The following is a 2,500-nucleotide window of genomic DNA, read 5'->3' on the forward strand; positions in this document are numbered from 1 at the left end:
TCAATGGGTTAAAACCAGCTACGCAGTGTAAAAATTATGTGCCCTTTAAATTTACCCCACGTGCCGTGAAAAATGAGGCGTATGAAAGCTTCAGGTGACCGTGCTAAGACATAAAAAATAAATAGGAAAAAAGCTTTTCTTTAACCAAAAATCGGAAGAAAATAGGACATCCTTTGAAGGCCCCGAATCAATATCAGGAGTCTGTAGAGGCTCTAAAAGCTTCGAAGGTGCTCTTCTCCAAGGACATGGCTTTGAACAGCGTTTGCTTAAGTGCATAGCATGGACTCAAGTTAAGGTGATTCCCTTGTTTTGCACCGCGCATCTCATACTGCGCATAACATTGCGACTTCGGAGATGAAGGCGTTTCACGCCGGCCACCTGAAGGGACCCAGCTAAGGCAGCTTTTGTTGTGAAAGAGCTTTTAAGTGCAATTATGATAACTTTTCTCGGTTAAAAAGGTGTTGTTTTGGAACTCGCCCCAGTCCTTTCGCCGAAAATGATCATTTTGAAGCTGAAATTATTCCTTTGCCATCCATTTATCGTCGTGTTGCGTAAAAGGTACACGGAAAACATATTTAAAGGAGAAAAAAAAAATTGGAAAGTAGAAGTTGTAGTATTTACATCTAAATATAACGACGAGAAGCTCCATTTAGAGTCCGGCCGACACTGAGTGCAAGGTGATGACTGTAGCGGTCGAATTTGCTTACGTTTCTTTGCAAGATTGAGCAATTTAAAATCACTTTACTTAAAGATTATAGCCCGGACAAACAAGTAAGTTCAAGTTTCAGAAATATTCAGTAGCTTTTGCTACACAACAACAAATTTTCTGGTTGATCTAGTTTTGAACTCTTCTCACTTAATTCGGTAAAAAACCCATATTGTTACTGCATTTTTAAAATGTCCTGTGTATGAATATCAATATTATTGTGCCAAGTTCGAAAAAAATCTGGATAGTACGTCATTTTCAAGCATAGTTACTAACTATGTTTCAAGGGAAGAAGAAACTCACCAAGGAACTCACCTAGGAGCTACGGCAGGAAATCGTAAATTATCTTTTTCCTTTTCCCACACTTAGCAGCAACTTAGCTTTCCGTTTAGCCACTCTCATTTTCGCCAAAACTAGGTTTTGTAGTCACATCAATTTCGTCGGCCGTTGTCTCAATTCTAAAGTCATTCCTAAAGGTTTTCGCTCAAACTTTCATGCTTCTACATTCTCTCACTCACATCAATATCTTCACCAAATTCGATCGATGCGCGCAAAATTCTTTTTCACGTAATATTATGAGGATCACAATTAGAGCTATGTGCCAAAAACGAAAGTTACTTGACAAGCAAATTCTTCAGTGCCGCTCCGAACTTTCCAAAATCGGTCCAGTAGTTTTATTACAATCGATTCGCGCTAAAATCCGAGAACTTAATTCTGGACTGTTTGACCATTTACACCAAACCAAGACTCTAAAACTTCAACAATTAATAGGTCCGCAAATTACAGACGTGACTACATTGCATAGCCATAATACCGTAGTTACAATTCCAGAAAATCTTCCTCTTACTGACTCAGAGAAATCTGTTCTCAGTAAGGGCCTAAATTTTGTCTCTATTACCAAACGCACCAATGAATTTTCTATGAAGCAAGATGTTGAAAATTTCATGACAAAGAGGATGATTCGGACACTTCTAACAAAGATATTTTTGAAACACTTCAAGTTCGCAAATCTAAATGGACTCCCTCCAGAGGGACAAATTTGCCTCTTTAGATTTTTTCACCAAAAAATGCCGTCACGACATTCACAAACTTAAATTCAATCGTAACACTAAATTTTCCAACCTTTCCTCGGAAGAGTGGGCGGCGATTAAAAATCTTAGGAAACGCAATGACATAGTTGTCAAATCGGCCCACCTTTACAAAAAAGATGCTTTGCGGCAACTTTCTGACACCTCGTTTTATGCCAAAATCCAGAAAGATCTCACTTCCAAAAATCAAAAACTTGTCAAAGACACCATTCAGAATCTAATAGTTAATCAAGAATTACCGGACACTGCCACTAATCTCATCATCAACACCCCTAGAACTTCGTGCATTTACAGTTGCCTAAAATTCACAAACCTAACAACCCAGGTCGCCCTGTCGTTTCTGCCTGTAGTTGCCCCACCGAACAGGAATATGACGCCTATCGTCATATCTTTACCATCATACATTAAAGACAGTACACGCAGATATCAAAGTTTCTATTAGTGGCAACGGGCTACATACCAGTGTGCACTACAAACCTACAGATTCTCATAGTTATTTGTTGTATTCATCGTCACATCTATCACATACCAAGAACGCCATTCCTTATTCTCAATTTCTTAGACTTCGACGTCTATGTAGTGATGACTCCGATTTTTCCAGCAAATCAGACGAGATGTGCCAGTTCTTCGAACGTGTCTATCCTGTCTGTGGTCAAAGCGAGCCATCATCGCGCCCAACAATTTGATCGACAGTCAGCACTACAAA

The sequence above is a fragment of the Montipora capricornis genome, chromosome 2, assembly GCF_036669925.1.
Source record: "Montipora capricornis isolate CH-2021 chromosome 2, ASM3666992v2, whole genome shotgun sequence".
NCBI classification, from domain to species: Eukaryota; Metazoa; Cnidaria; class Anthozoa; order Scleractinia; family Acroporidae; genus Montipora; species Montipora capricornis.